The 15,492-nt window shown below is 49.4% G+C and overlaps 1 protein-coding gene across 4 annotated transcripts in view; it reads left to right on the top strand.

Moving 5' to 3' along the window:
• The window catches only part of PPP6R2 (protein phosphatase 6 regulatory subunit 2), a 122,579-nt gene that overhangs the window by 26,366 nt on the left and 80,721 nt on the right, over positions 1-15,492 (top strand). For 3 of the 4 annotated variants that reach the window (XM_035896080.1, XM_035896082.1, XM_035896079.1), the window contains exon 2: positions 7,351-7,483. The exons of the other annotated variant lie outside the window; for it this stretch is intronic. The gene's annotated coding sequence lies outside the window, so the exon portion shown is untranslated. The remainder of the gene's footprint in view (positions 1-7,350; positions 7,484-15,492) is intronic. 4 annotated transcript variants of the gene reach the window in all.

The raw sequence follows: 15,492 nt of genomic DNA on the forward strand, positions 1-15,492 counted from the left end.
GGACCTTGCACTTGGCCTTGTTGAACCTCATGAGGCTCACACAGGCCCACCTCTCCAGCCTGTCCAGATAAAGAGTCCTCCTGTACCGGTAGTTTATGGAAATTGTGTGTATGGATTTGCGACAGGGAAGCAGCGTTGCAGCCTCCGGGTGCCCTGGTGCAGTTCGATCGCTTCTCCCTCCTTCCCCACAGGAGCAGGTACCAAAGCAGGAGGAGCCCAGGGAGAGTTCTCTGCTTGCTAACGACTTCCTTACCTGTGCTCTCTTTTTAACATCTTGCTTGCTTTAAGCAGAGGAGCACTGCAAGAAGCATCCAAGCTCTCCGTGCTGCAGGCATGCTGCTGTCTTAGCTGGATTCAGGCTGACTTCAGCAGGCTCCCAAGGCTGGGTCTGAATCGCCCTTCGCTGGCAGAGGTGTGGGGGGGCTGCTGCCTCGGGCCCCAGCTATTTCTGGGCACCCGTGCGGCCCTTGGGAGCCCAAGGAGATGGGCACACTGGGGGTGCTGGGCTAGGACTGCCCAGCTCCGCCGGAGCTGCGGGTGTATAGTGCTGGTCCTTCCCCCACAGTGCCCGCTCTGCCCTGGTTTGCTGTTATGATGTTCGTTGTCTCGGCATACGCTACCCAACATAAGAGAGGGCCCCAGCTATTTCTGGGCACCCGTGCGGCCCTTGGGAGCCCAAGGAGATGGGCACACTGGGGGTGCTGGGCTAGGACTGCCCAGCTCCGCCGGAGCTGCGGGTGTATAGTGCTGGTCCTTCCCCCACAGTGCCCGCTCTGCCCTGGTTTGCTGTTATGATGTTCGTTGTCTCGGCATACGCTACCCAACATAAGAGAGGGGTACATGCAATAGGTTGCGCCGATCCTTCAGCAAGTCTGTTCTCGGGTGGAAATTCCCTGAAGAGGGCTCAGGAGGTCATTGAGAACCAGAGAATGGTTTGGGTTGGCAAAGCCCTTTCAGCTCCCCCAGCCCAACCGCCCCCCTACCCCTGCCATCCCACCCCCAAACCCTGGCCCTCAGCACCGCCTCTGCCCAGCTGTTAAATCCCCCCCGGGCTGGGGACTCGACCCCTTCCCTGGGCAGCCCCTTCCAGTGTTTGACAGCCCTAGGATATTTTTAACCCTTTTTTCTTCTTGACTTGCTAAAGTGTAAATGCTCTTTCAGAGGCATGGTAGAGGTTCATACAGTGGATTTTAGACTGCTTGCTAATGAGCTTGTCTTAGTTATCGGAGTGGAATCCCCAAAAAGGCTGTGGAATCTCTCTCAAAACCCTGCTGCCTGAAGGACTGCAGGGGGAAGCGGTGGCAGGCTCTGCTCCTGGGACATTCGAAGGGAAACCTATGGAAAAGCTGCAACACGCTTCAGTTTGGTAGGGACTTAGGACTCAGCTGTGTGCAAACTGGACTTCGCTCTTGATTGGTATTTTAATTTGCACCTTTGAGCTAATATGTTTGGAAGCATGTCTTGCTATATGAGAGACACAGCTATTTTTAGTTACTTTGGATGTTTGGAAACAAGCACTGTCTAATGAAGGGAGCTGTAAATCAGCAGTCTCTTGAATTCCTTTAGATTTTGCTCACTCTAAACTTTGGGCAAGTTCCTTGGGCGTTTTGCCAACGTTCTTTCATAAAGCGAAAGTGGTTCAATTTTTTTCTGCCTTGTTGGTTCTAATGACTATTTGAAAGGTTTGGCTGGTGTGTGACTACTTTGAAGCTGGAAATCGTTAAGTAATTGTCATGGTTTAACCCCAGTTGGCAACTAAGCACTACACAGCCGCTCACTCACCCTCCCACCCTGGTGGGATGGGGGAGAGAATTGGGGGGGGGGAGTAAAACCCATGAGTTGAGATACAGACAGTTTAATAGGACAGCAGAGGAAGAGAATAATAATAACAATAGCAATAAAAGAATATATAAAAGCAAGTGCTGCACGATGCTATTGCTGACCACCTGCTGACCGATGCCCAGCCCGTTCCCAAGCAGCGATCGCTGTCCCCCGGCCACCTCTCCCCAGTTTCTGTACTGGGCATGAGGCCCTATGGTCTGGAATAGCCCTGGGGCCAGTGGGGGTCGGCTGTCCTGGTCGTGCCCCCTCCCAGCTCCTCGTGCCCCTGGCAGAGCAGGGGAAGCTGAAAAGGCCTTGACTTAATGTAAGCCCTGCTCAGCACCAACCAAACCATCAGGGTGTTATTGACGTTATTCTCATCCCACATCCAAAGCACAGCACTGTGCCAGCTCCGAGGAGGAAAATTAACTCTATCCCAGCCAAAACCAGGACAGTGATGCTGAACAGCAGATTTATCAGCCTCTCGTTCTGTGTAACATCTTCACCAGTTGCTTGCATAACTAAGAGGATTCCATCTTTTCAGGGATACACGATTATGAGATGGGTGATGATGACAAAGTAACGACACCCCGCGGTGGCACGAAACGCTGAGTTCGTTGGGGAGGTGGTAGCGTGCGGGCAAGTGGCCGCCAGCGGTGCTCGGCCCATGGAGGCTCTGCGGTGTGGTGCTGTGGCCATGCCTGCGGTGAGGATGCAGAGGAGCCTGGGCATTACCAGGGTTGATCAGGCTGGGTCTGTTTGTGTCCTGTCTCGGGTAGTGATGTGTAGCACGCATGAAAAACTTCTCTTTGTGGAATGCAAAGCTGACTGAGAAGAACAAGACGACTTCTCCCAGCCCCAAGCCCCACCAGGAACCCCTGTCCCCCCAGCCAGCTCCTTACCGACAGCGGCTCTGCAGCTGCCTTGTTCTGTACGCCGTGAGGGTTTATGTTTGTTCTATCAAAGCGTTTCCATCTGCGTCGCCGAGCTGTCCAAAGCGTCCTTGGCCATTTAAACCAGAGCTCTGTAGAATGTTACCGAACTCTTGGCTTTTATGGCATGGCAGTGAATTGTGCTGATTGCCATTCAAAATAGTCAGTGCGCTGTTGGTTGTGTTTAGGCACGGCGCCGTACCGGTGAGCATATCCACTGCGAACTTCATCTGGGATACATAGAATCATAGAATGTTTTGGGTTGGAAGGGACCCCTAGAGGTCATCTAGTCCAACCCCCCTGCAGGAGCAGGGACACCACTAACTAGATCAGGCTGCTCAGAGCCCCGTCCAACCTGGCCTGGAATGCTTCCAGCAATGGGGCCTCCACCACCTCTCTGGGCAGCCTGTTCCAGTGTTTCACCACCCTCATTGTAAAGAATTTCTTCCTTATATCTAGTCTAAACCTACCCTGGTTTAGTTTAAAACCATTACCCCTTGTCTTGTCACAGCTGGCCCTACTAAAAAGATTTTCCCCATCTTTCCTATAGGCCCCCTTTAGGTACTGAAAGGCCGCAATCAGGTCTCCCCGCAGCCTTCTCTTCTCCAGGCTGAACAAGCCCAACTCCCTCAGCCTGTCCTCATAGGAGAGGTGCTCCAGCCCTCGGATCATTTTTGTAGAAAAATATGCTGGAGGCCTGAAGAATAGGAGTGGGTCTAGCACGGTAGCATCTACAAACATCTGATTTCCAAAGAATCAGAAATGTGCTGTTGGCATAAGGAAGGTAGTCATCTCAAATTTAACTGAATTCAAATTTATATCTCGCCCAACTGAGAAGCTGTGGCGTACTGTTGGGTGGCAGTGGCACTAACCCCTGTTCAGGTGGTTCTGTGCAGTGGTTTTCCCAAAGGTGAGAGCTCCCGTGACACCAGTAAGGCTTGCAGGGCTTCTGCTCTTCTGAAGCCATGTGTGCTTAATTACTTCATTGTGGAACCTGGGAATGCTTCTGGCTCCGTACAGGTGCTTTTAAAAAGAATTTGCTGATAGCTGTCCGTTCCCCTTGCTACCACTGTCTGTTCTATAGGGAATCACGGCATGCTCTGGAGCGTGTTTTAAAATTCATAGCCAAGGTCAGCTTACATTTCCTCTAAAACCTGTGAGTACGGGGAGTACCTTCGATCTGCTGGGTTTATTCTCCCCACCCTAATTTGGGAAATCACTGGAGATACCAGTTGTTATTTTGAGGTGGATGCTCTCTCCTGTTAGAAATGAGACCCTTGGGTTGTGACAACATAGGAACCCTGTGCGGAGTTTGAGTTCAAAACTGAACTTCCACATGGATGTGCTGTGCTGAATTTTGGAATGTGTCTGGGTATCATGCAGTGACTTTACCAAAACGACGGAAATTGCTAGGGGAAGAGGTAGAAAGTAGGAACACTTTATTTGCTTTAACTCCTTCATTGGGCTGTGTTTCAAATTGGTTGTCAGATAAAATAAAGTCCCTGTCTCGGAAGAGAAGGTGGCTGAAATCTCAGCATTGTGTGTTCAGAATGGAAGAGAGTAATTACCCGCATCACCCAAATCTGTGTTTCAGCTGCGCTGAAATACCGCAGGTCCGGTTGTCCTACCGCTCTTATTTGGAAATCCACTCAGTAACTATTGCAATTCAAAAATAATTGAAGAAATGGAAGAAAAATTGAGATGGATAAAGGCTAAAGATGACGGATTTAGCTGGGGCTCATGGCGGTCACTCGAAATGTTAGGGATGAAATCTTACTCTCTTTCAAGTTAAAAGGCGCTGTCACGTAGGCTTGTTTCCATCGTTCCGTGATCCGGGAAGGCCGTTTCAGCCAGGTGCCGCTTGCTCGTGTCCGGCTGTGTATCTCGCCCAACTGAGAAGCTGTGGCGTACTGTTGGGTGGCAGTGGCACTAACCCCTGTTCAGGTGGTTCTGTGCAGTGGTTTTCCCAAAGGTGAGAGCTCCCGTGACACCAGTAAGGCTTGCAGGGCTTCTGCTCTTCTGAAGCCATGTGTGCTTAATTACTTCATTGTGGAACCTGGGAATGCTTCTGGCTCCGTACAGGTGCTTTTAAAAAGAATTTGCTGATAGCTGTCCGTTCCCCTTGCTACCACTGTCTGTTCTATAGGGAATCACGGCATGCTCTGGAGCGTGTTTTAAAATTCATAGCCTAGGTCAGCTTACATTTCCTCTAAAACCTGTGAGTACGGGGAGTACCTTCGATCTGCTGGGTTTATTCTCCCCACCCTAATTTGGGAAATCACTGGAGATACCAGTTGTTATTTTGAGGTGGATGCTCTCTCCTGTTAGAAATGAGACCCTTGGGTTGTGACAACATAGGAACCCTGTGCGGAGTTTGAGTTCAAAACTGAACTTCCACATGGATGTGCTGTGCTGAATTTTGGAATGTGTCTGGGTATCATGCAGTGAGTTTACCAAAACGATGGAAATTGCTAGGGGAAGAGGTAGAAAGTAGGAACACTTTATTTGCTTTAACTCCTTCATTGGGCTGTGTTTCAAATTGGTTGTCAGATAAAATAAAGTCCCTGTCTCGGAAGAGAAGGTGGCTGAAATCTCAGCATTGTGTGTTCAGAATGGAAGAGAGTAATTACCCGCATCACCCAAATCTGTGTTTCAGCTGCGCTGAAATACCGCAGGTCCGGTTGTCCTACCGCTCTTATTTGGAAATCCACTCAGTAACTATTGCAATTCAAAAATAATTGAAGAAATGGAAGAAAAATTGAGATGGATAAAGGCTAAAGATGACGGATTTAGCTGGGGCTCATGGCGGTCACTCGAAATGTTAGGGATGAAATCTTACTCTCTTTCAAGTTAAAAGGCGCTGTCACGTAGGCTTGTTTCCATCGTTCCGTGATCCGGGAAGGCCGTTTCAGCCAGGTGCCGCTTGCTCGTGTCCGGCTGTGAACGGGCTTCCAGCAAGGGGAAGATGGGCCCTGGTTCCCGTTCTTCGTGGGGCTCGCTGCGTGGACTCGGCGTTAAAGGAAGCGTTGCGGGAGCCCGGACGCTCCGTACGTGGGTGCGTTTGCTGTTCTGCCCACCCCTGCACGAGGATGACGTACACGTGCAAACACGTGCCTGGTTTTTGGGCTCGGTCAGTCGCACGGGGCTGCTCGTTGTGCCGGGGTTTAAGCACGAGCCTAACAGAATTAGTGAGCTAAAGCAGAGCTGCGTATCTTGCGGAGCCAGGGGCAAAGCGTGGCTTATCTTGACCACAGGCACAACAAACAGAAGTGGCAGAACAGCGCAGATGTTTTGAATTGCCATAATAAAGTAGATTCTAAGTAATGATTATGTTCCGCCAAACTTAGTCATTATTTAGAGTTTTTCTTCCCACCCTTTGCTTTTAAGCAGAAATACAGCAAATATCCACAGCTACAAATGAATCTCCAAAATAAGAGTTTGACTTCTACCGGGATATGCAGAATCAAAGAGCGTAGCTTTTTCCCCAGGCTGGAAGTGTTCTCGATGTGTTCTGACGGCATCTGAGGTGTGCACGGTCATTTCTCCGGAAAACAATTCAGCCTGGTTTTGGAGCAGCGCTTCTGGCTGTTGGGCCTCAGGTTGTGATTCTGGATCTGTGCCGCGCTGTTTTATGTTCAGTTTATCATTTATAATGTTTAAAAGACTTTGTAGCACAAATGCTGGGAAAAAAGAAGGCATCAAACTTACAGACCTTAAATACGCGCGGTAAAATCGTGTACACTGTCCATTCGAATTGATGTCTCTGTGTTGGGTGACTTGTCCCTCCAATTAGGTAACGATGGGTAAGAAGATGAGGGAATGCATTGCTCTTCCTGCCGTCGGGCCCTCCCTGGGTTCGAGGCTGAGGTTTGCAGGGCTATTCAGGTGCAGAGCATTTGCCCTGCTAATGGGAGTGCACTCTCGTTATTGGGCTGGCGTGGGGACGTTAGCATTCGGCGTGGGGAGGGATTGCTGGCACAGTATGAAAGGAATACCTGGAGTTGGGGAGCGGCTTGGTTAAACCCCAGCTCGGCCGGTTGGGGGGAGCGCGGCAGGCTAAGCCAAGCTTAGCCCTCTCGCCGCCTTCCCTTCTGTGGTCACCTCCTGAAACCACTGTGAACTCCACTGGAAGCGAGTGCCTCGCTGCCTGCTGAAGGTGGTGGGGGCCCCAGACCGGCTGTGAAATGCATGTGTTGTTGCTGCAATTATTGTTGGAACAAGTGAAAATGACCGTTAGGTTTCCTTGACAACCTAGAACTTGCTTTTGAAGTGATGTCAAGAAAACAAACGTGTTCTTGAATGAGGTACAAGTCTCGCAGCTGAGTCCGAGGGCTGGGAAGGGGACGGGGCTGTTAACCCCTCCGTTGTCACAGGTCTGATGGCTCACACTCGCCCGGTGCCGTAGAAGGGTGGGGGGCTGAGACGGGTATGCCTCACGCAGCGGCGAGGGTTTTGCAAAGGGTGTTTGCACCTACCAACTTGCTGGAATTTTTCTTTGGGCTGAAAGGTTATGTGGAAGTTTATTTAGGGGAAAAAAAAAAAATCTTTGGCCCTCGGTTACCTTTGGTTAATAGTAACTTTTCAAAATATTTTCCAGGATAGGAAGCTTGAGAAAGAATTCACACTGGATGAAAATAATTTTCTGAAGCTGGGTATATTCCAGGAACTGTAACCCAAATGTTTCTCTGTCCGTGGAGAAGATTTCACGTTTGAAGTAACTTCTACTGAAGGTATGCATATCTACCTTTCCTTTTCAAGCTCAGTCACGACAATGTGCTTTGTAACGCTGTGTTGTGTGTTCTGGTGGCTGCCACTGAGGTTGTTCTTGATATTTAATCCCTGGAGTCATTTGAGAGGGAACTGTAGTGTCACTGGGGTGGTCCTGCTGATGAGTTCAGAGCTGGTTCCATACAGCTGAGCAGCTCGGTTCCTCTGCTGCTGTCAAGTCTGCAGTCTAGTCCCAGTTGGTCAGGATACTCCCTAAAACTAGGTTTAACTGGTAAGTGCTTCTCAAAGCCTGAGCTCTAGTGTAATGTCCATAATTGATGGGAAGAATCACAGAATCACACAGAATCGTAAGAAGATGGAACTTCTTTTCTTTCCGGTGGCTGGCTGTACTTCTGGGAACTGCTTGTGGCTGTTCCAAGGAGTAGCAATATGGAAATGACGTGCAGGGAAAGTGAATAGGCTGTGATTGCTGTCTGCTTTTCCTAATGTGAGAAATTGGAAGCATCCAACAAAGTTATCGAGCAGACAGTTTAAAGCAAACAAGGGGAACTGCCCTTTCATGCAGCACGTAATTACGCCTTGGAGTTGTTTGGAGATGGACAGGCTGCGGGCGAGAGCACTGCGATCCTTCCCCGTGCCGGCAGTGGAGCTCGCTGACTCGGTTATTTTCCTAGCGGTGATTCAGTTAGGAAAAGCTTTCTAAATGCTACAAATACAAGAGATTTTACAGAAAGCAAGGTCTCCCAGGGGGAATAGGTTATGAGTTCAAGGCATTCTTAAAACTCCTAAAGGAAGGAGGAGACCCTAAGTCTTGTTGCAGAGAAGTGCAGGTTTTGGGTGACCTGTAAATAAAGACGCTACTGCTGGTAGAGCTGGGTATCTTTATGTTGCATGTCAGACCTGATGGCTTGAAACTGGTGAAAATGAGGGTAGATTCAGACTGGATATGAGGCAGAAGTTCTTTACACCAGGGGTGATGGTTTTAAGCTAAAAGAGGGTAGATTCAGACTGGATGAGGCAGAAGTTCTTTAGCGTGAGGGTGGTGAGACACTGGCCCAGGCTGCCCAGCGCGGTGGTCGATGCCCCATCCCTGGAAACATTCAGGGTCAGGTTGGATGGGGCTGTGAGCAACCTGGCCTGGTGGAAAATGTCCCTGCCCCTGGCAGCAGGTAGGACCGGAGGACATCCAAAGGTCCCTTCCCACCCAAACCACTCTGTAACTCTATGAAAATCGTTCTGGAAGCCATCTAGGAACCAGAGCATGTGGGTGGTGCCCAGCTATTCGCAGTCATCTATGCCAATGAGATATATAGAAATAAAAAAACAGTAGCTGGAAATAACAGCGGAGCTCAGTCTGGCAAATTACAGTCATTCCTTGAGGTCCGGCTGGCTCAGGACCCTCTGGTACCTGCTCCTGCTAGCGATGTACTTGGGAGAAGGTTAGAACAGTACAAACGTAGGGCAGGCACTCCCACTTTGACAGTGACCCAGGTTGGTGACTTTTCTGAACCAGCAGTGGCTGCAAAACATTTGAGGGTCCTTCACAAACCTGTTCTTTATGAAGTGGTGTAACCAGCTGAATTTTTGGTCTCCATAACTTTCTACAGCAGTAAGCTCTACAGGGTTTCTTCTTCCCATGCAGAACATCAGTAGTGTTCCATTCTGCCGGTCTTTGAGTTGGCCACTTGGTAACTGTGTGAGGTGCCCCCATTCTTGGGCTTATAGGAAGCTGTAAGTGACTGTTCACCCCCTCAATACCTCTCATGTCTGCCTCTGTATCAGTTGGTTTTCTGAGCTGTAGTTGTGTATTGAGTCAAGTTTAATGCATCTTCCATTAGAAGCTGTGCTGTTTTGTGTTCCGCTCGGTCTCCGTTAGAAGCTCCTCAGAGCAGCTGTCCTTATTCGAGCCCTACTGCCTCTGCTGCGAGAAGCTTGACCAGCCCAGCACTCGTGGTGCAAACACACGGTAGTGAAACAATGTCCTGCCTTCTGTTTACTTGCTTATTCTTTCTTGTAATAACTTTTGACATTTCCTTTACCTCTTTGGCTGCTGCTCCCTATTGAGATCCTTGAACAGTGGCTCCGAGATAATTTCCAAATGGCTGTAATAACCAGGATCCGTTCTATTTGTATGTTAAAATGCCACGTTTCTTCAAAAGGATGGCCATGCGTCACGGGAGGGCTGCTCGTTTGCTTCGTCCTGGCTGTGGCACTCGGGTCAGGCGAAGCCCTCCGGAAGGAGGGGAGATGGCTCCTTCCTGGGACCTCCTGAGCGTACTTGGGGGACGACGTTCCCAGAACGTGGGATGGGGCAGGCAGAAGAGTGTGAGCGTGCGTAAGTGCGGCAGGAAGGATGCTTGCGGCGTGGAACAGCGTGGGATGCGTCTCAGATGAGCCAGGGGCAGATGGACAGCTGGCTTCAGAACTGGTGGAGAATGGGAGGATCTGAGGATCCAGAGGATGCTGCAGACATTGCCTGGTCCGGAAAGCTCCCGGGTTAGACTGAGCCAAGCTCAGAGGAAAGGATTTGCCAGTCAGGACATAGTGGGCAGGGGCAAATTGCTTATCCCCTGCTTGTCCTCTTTCCAAAAAGACAAATCCACCTGAAGTGATGCAGTTGCTGCTCAAATCGGTGATGTTTATTCAACCCTGCAGGCATTTATTGTCCTAGCGTGCCCGTAATAAAGATCTGGGTGGCTCTGTCTGTGCTGGGTGGCCGTGGGTCCCCGATCAGTGATGTTAACTAACGGTGCGGTCGTTGTTTGGTGGGGGGGGTTCTCCCATGGTTGGTGTTTTGCTTTTGTCAGCACCGAATTAAATCTGCAGTTTCGTGTCTGGCTGCTCATTAAGGTGAACTCACTCTGCAGCTGTTTGTGATGGCTTTGGTGGGGTTAAATGAAGTTCTTCCCACTGCTGGTGAATGTTGCTACCTTGCTGTTCATCTTTCCTCTGAGGTCACGTATGAATACACTGAGCAGCACTCTTTCTTTTGGGACCCTACTTGCTGCCTTTTCCTTTTTTATTTCATTTGCTTTCGATTTATTTCTTACGTTTTAACCAGCTACTGATTCAGAAAAGAAAGTGAGCTTTTCTCTAAAGCTGTTTGGAGAAGCCCGTGCAGAACTCTTCTGTGGGCGTTCAGCCGAACTATCGACCGGAGTGGCCTTGTCCGTCTGGATGTTTTCGCTGTGGGTTTTTAAATTGTGTAACAGTTTGCTTAAAAAGCTAGTTTTAGGCTTCAAGTTCACCAGGTTAAACACAGCGATACTTTATTCCCTGCAATGAGTTGCTCAGTAGCTGCATTTCAAAGGCGTAGAGCTCCCGGGTGGGTGCTCTGTCCATCTCGCCCCGGTGCTCTGTCACACTCGCAGGTGTGTTCCAAAACTTTCTCAGATGCTGCAAGTTGAGAGAATTATCAAGATTTTTTTTTTTTCCTTTTGCTCTGGGTAGCAAAGCTTAAAATTATTTATGCTTATAGAGGAGATAAAGGAGATTTTTGTATTAAAACTTAGCAAAAAAAATCCTAAAATAACCTTAACATTCACATCAGGAATCCGTGCCTGTCGAGCCAGACTGAATCAACTGTGAATCAGACTGAATCTTAAGCTGTGACGTAGCTGCTGAAGTTAGGTTTGTGCTTTGTGGTTTTGTAACAGAAAGGGTGTTACAGGGAAGTCAGGAGTATTCAGAAATACTTTCTTTTTGGAAACAAGTAGGATAACGCACTTCTCTCAGCATTTCCGTGTGGTTCCACTTAGTAACTGAGTGGAAAATCTTAAATGTTTTATTTTATCAGGAATGGGTTTAAATAGGCTTGAGTAAAAAATCAGTAAATCTTGGTAATTTCCTCCCAGTTTGTAGAAGGAGTCGCCTGTGGGGATTGCTGGCCCTCCGTGTTCGTGTCTGCTCGCCTGGAGTACCGAGAGCATTCTAAGGGGCTGGAGAACGCCGCGGGGGTTTCGTACGCGTGCCCGTACCACCAAGGCTCGGGGTGGCCTTTGGTAGCTACGGAACTGACTGCAGTGATAATCCTGGGCAAAGTAACGCAACCGCGGAATTCGGATAATAGAGAGCAAGACAAAAATCACCGGAGTTAGGGGGGGAGTGGGGGGTGGGGGTATTCGCGGTGCGGTGCAAGACGCTGCCAGTCTGTGGCACGCGGAACCACCGGTCGTTCCGTCGCTGCCTTTAGTCACCTGTTATTTTTGCAGGCTTCTCCTGACATTTTCTAGGAAAGGTGGGGGCCTTTCTACCACGCTTAACGGTGCTTGGGTGAAGACTTCAAAAAGATCCCCCCCCAGTTGTTGGCTAAACCAAAATCCAGGCCACAAAGTGGGAGTCACTGGTGAGGGGAAGGCTGGGGTGAGGTGAGACAGGAGGGGGAGATGCTTGTTACAGGGGGCACAGGGGAAGGGAGGCTGCTGATACTCTGCGTGGGTGAGGGGTAAGGCAAAAAGAAGGATTACTTTGAAATGGACATAGTGAGAGGAAATACTTTATTTTTAAGAAATTTTATGGTTTTAAACCTCTACCCCAGAATCTGCGTGCAGCCAGGAACGGCTTTGTGTGTTCTGCTTCTTGACTGAAGCCTCTGCAAAGCTGCTGAGTAGTAAAGAATTCCTGCAGTGTGGTGTTGGCCAATAGCGGGTGTTGGAACGACAGTTTAATCCTGCACGTATCAAACTTAGAAATGCTCTCCTTAAAGCAGTTCATCCGCAAACATGGCAGCATACTGTTAGAGAAGATGTGTTTCCTTAAATCATGGTGTTTTTTCCTTTAATTACATACTCCAGTTCAGAAATAGCATGAGCAACTTCCAAGGGCTTGGAGATGTCCGCCTGAAAAAGCAGAAGATATTTCTGCTTTACTGTTGACATAGACAACCTAAAGTAAAGTACTATCATCAACACCTACAACTATCTCAAGGGTGGGGGTCACGAGGACAGAGCCAGACTCTTCCCAGTGGTGCCCAGCGCCAGGACAAGGGGCCATGGGCACAACCTGAAGCAGAAGAGGTTCCAGGTGAACGGGAGGAAGAACTTGTTGACTGTGAGGGTGCCCGAGCCCTGGCCCAGGCTGCCCAGGGGGGCTGTGGAGTCTCCTTCTCTGGAGATCTTCAACCCCCGCCTGGACGCTGTCCTGTGCCCCCTGCTCTGGGTGAGCCTGCTTGGGCAGGGGGGTGGCACTGGGGGAGCTCTGGGGGGCCCTGCCAGCCCCGGCCAGGCTGGGATTGTGTGACTAAGACCTGAGATGAGGCAGACATCAGGAGAAAGGTAACTTGTTTAGGAAAATGTAGGAAATACTTTGTTTTCCTGTTCCTCTACAGAATTACAGGGTGGACAAGCCACGGCCCTCAGAGTTGGGTATGTTCTGTTTCTTGCCCACAGAGCCTGAGGAGGACGAAGGGCGGCGTTACTGGTGGGAGGGCACTGCAGGGAGCGACGCTGTGGGCCACGCTGCCCTTCCCTGGCCCACCGGGTTTAACGATGAGTTTACAAAAAGTTGCAATAATTAATACACTTACCGTTTCAAGGTATTAAACAAGGAACACCTTTTGCCACCTCCGTTCTCTTCGGTTTTTCCTCTTGTTCTCCATCTGCCCAGGGGTTTGGGGTTTTGGGGGGTTTTTTTGGTGCTACGTGGAGCGAGGATGGTCCTCCTCCATGCGTGTCTGGAAAGCACCTGCCTGCCTTAAAAGCTGTTCGTTACCATAAAGGAATCAAATCTATCTTCTATACAAAATGTTTTGAACCCGACACGTTTCTTGCCATGAATTGTAATGTGAAATGTGTTCTTTTATATTTTTATGGGCATGATTTGTCAGAGCTGCCTGCTGGTGGCAGCCCTCAGTGAAATGGCTTATTCCTTCAAGGCGATGGAGCACACCTTGCTTTCAAAACGTCGTATTTCTGCAGCTCCAAGCAAGAACGGAAGAAAGCTGACAAATCAGGAGACTAAGCTAGGAATTTGGTTTTGACTGGGAAGGTGGTTGTCGCAGGACGGCAGGGTGCACAGTGAGTCGGGGGACGGTTTCTCCCCGCTGTTTGTTCCACGGTCTGTAGCTTGCTCCTGCCCAGGCCGGGCTGTCGGACCCCCCGCTCTTGCTCTGTCGCTGCCTTTCAATAAAAGTTCTGTAGTACTCTGTGCTATCGGTGTTAGAGATGCAGAGGACAGGGAAAGCGCTGCTTATGCATGAAGATTTAAAACAGACCTAGATCGGTTTGGGTGTAAATCAGACGAGGATCTTGAGGAAGCTGTTTGGTGAACGGGTGGCCCAGGTAAAATTCTCTATGAGCGGGTGTCAGCTGTGCCGCTGGGATTGAAGTAATGCCTGCAAATGAGCAACTTGGATCTTTATTTTACATCTGTAAAAAACCTGACTCAAAAGCAAAGTGTGAACAACAGCGATTCTCTGATGGAATTTGGAGACGACTGGGAAGTGTTAAAGGTCGGTGCTGGTAATTCCTGCACAGCCGGTGAAAGCACTTGGGGAAGCGAAGGCCTGGAGTCCCTTACAAACGGGTGTGCACGGCATGTCCGAGCGGACTGGGCGGCAGGATTGCTCGCTGGCCTTCCATCGGCTCCGTCCTCGTTCCTCTGAGCTGTGCGTCCATAACCATGTCGAGTCCCCGGGGATGGAGCGGGCCGTATGGAGCCCAGCTGGGCTCCCCAGCCCGGGGAGCGCTCGGGGCTCCTGCTGGGACTGGGGCACCTTTAGCCTCTGCGTTTGCTGGGTGGAAGCAGCGCCTCTTGTTTCTTCCCCTGCTGAAGGGAATTCGCCGGCCGGACAAGCGTCACTGTACCAGTTCTAATGAGTACGCTCCGATTTTTTTTTCCCCAAATACATGAGCTAGAGACAGCTTTAAAAGAAAAATAGCAGGAGTTATCTTGAGCGACAAGAATGTGCACCTTGACCCTACCATGTTTGTCCTCGTGTTCTCGTATTCTGATTTAGCTCTTTTTTTACTTGTTGTTTCAGGAGGGAAAGTGAAACTTGAGCAGCTGCGTAGCAGGGGTTGTTGGGAATATCGACATGGCTGTGAGCAGCCTGCGGGTATCTCCAGCCAGCTTTGCCGGAGGTGGGGGACAACAGCTTGGGGAAGAAATACCCAGCTATGGAAAGCTTATTTTAAGCTGTTCACGGCTGTTAATCTCTGCAACGTCCTTAGCTCAGGGCTTCCCCAGTTGTACAAAACTGGAAACTTAAATATGGGGAGAGCAAGTGAACCATAGCAGGAACGAGATTTCTGTAGCGCGAGGTCAGGTGAAAGACAGGCAGCTCGGTAGTTTGAAAGGGATATTGGCAGTAAAAGTAGAAAATTCAAATTCCTTTTGAATGATAACTAGTTAGTTACGTCCCCAAAAGCACTTGTGTCTCTCTTCTCTCCATCGAGTTAATCCAAGGAATTTATCCACCATCTTTGAGAAAGAGTTACCACCTTTACCAACTGCTCCTTTTTGTTTGCACCCTTTTGTGTTTAAATAATTTTTATAAAGTTACTATTTTAGTGCAGAGATCAGATTAAAACGGAGATGGAACTCTAACTCCTTAGGTATAGAAAAAAACTGTATTACAGCTTTCCAATTGCGTGTTGCCTAAAGATCCCCGTACAGAGCAGCTTCCTCTGAACTCATCCGCTGTACGCAGCTTGCCGTTCTTAACTTCTCCGGCTCCTTGGCTGGTACGATCCTCACGTACTCAAACCATTTTAACTTAAAGCAGTGATTTTAGTGCACACAACATAGTGGCTGCAGACACAACCGTTCACTGTGCTCCAGCCTTGTGATCAGCATTGTCTTCATACGTCTGCTCTTCTCCCTTCTGCTTGTAACGATGATCAGTTTTTCAGAGCTGACTGGCATCGCCCGAGCGGTTCGTGGTCTGTGTCTGCGAGAGGTGGTATGGAGAAAGTGAGTGTGAGGCAGCTGCATTTTATAGCTCAGCATGGCTGGTAGGAGGAACGATACCCAGTGAATTCAAACTAGCTGGCTTAAAAAGTACCTCTCTAAA

This window comes from Egretta garzetta, unplaced genomic scaffold, assembly GCF_000687185.1.
Source record: "Egretta garzetta isolate BGI_Z169 unplaced genomic scaffold, ASM68718v1 scaffold636, whole genome shotgun sequence".
In the NCBI taxonomy this organism is placed as follows: domain Eukaryota; kingdom Metazoa; phylum Chordata; class Aves; order Pelecaniformes; family Ardeidae; genus Egretta; species Egretta garzetta.